Genomic DNA, 781 nt, shown 5'->3' with positions numbered 1-781 from the left:
TTTCTTTTTGTAGCTATATATATATGTATTTTTTTCTGTAGTGTTGCCTTCAGGACTTGGAATCAAATTTATAGTTTGACTGTTATCTAAAAGCTTTGATTAGCTGAAAGACAAAGCTGGATGCATGTAGGACAAGGATCTCTTCTAAGACCTTGTCTCTGAATCAGGGTTACTAGCTGTCAGGTTTTACTAGACAAATCTAATAATTCTATGGTGATAATGTTTCCTATCTGAAAGAAGAATGTTTCTATAGCCTTCAAAGAATGTACTACCCTATTGCATTCAAAGGGTCAGTTGGCATTATATGTCTTTGTTGTAAAATTGAGGCTCCTATTCCTACCCCAGAAAGACTGTTTCCTAAGATTTCTTTTGAAGTTTCACATCTGTAATTAAAGGCAGCACACTGGAAGCTTTCCCCAGTTCATTTCCCTTCCCCTAAGCCTTTCCCATTCTTTCATGCAGTGCTTTAATCACCTGGCCTCTACGTTGTTCTCTGGAAAAGGCAGATAAGGCTTCAGTTCTAGGTCACATGTATGTCTCCTTCTCTTAATTATTATTTATACTTAGGTTGTACAGTAAAAAGCTGCCAAGAAAAATATTCTACCAAAAACTATTAGCTTAGGGCAGTAGGTTAACATTGTGAAGTCTCCAGAAAGCATATGGATTTATGAAAACTGTCTTTTCAGTCCAGTGTTTTTCTGCTTCTTTGCTGTGGCTATAATAGACTGCTAGTCATTGCTCTTGAGAACCATTGGTCTTTTTTTGTCTTTTTTTTTTTTTT

This window comes from Meleagris gallopavo, chromosome 1 (assembly GCF_000146605.3).
Source record: "Meleagris gallopavo isolate NT-WF06-2002-E0010 breed Aviagen turkey brand Nicholas breeding stock chromosome 1, Turkey_5.1, whole genome shotgun sequence".
Lineage (NCBI taxonomy): Eukaryota > Metazoa > Chordata > Aves > Galliformes > Phasianidae > Meleagris > Meleagris gallopavo.
This window is presented reverse-complemented; position numbering follows the sequence as displayed.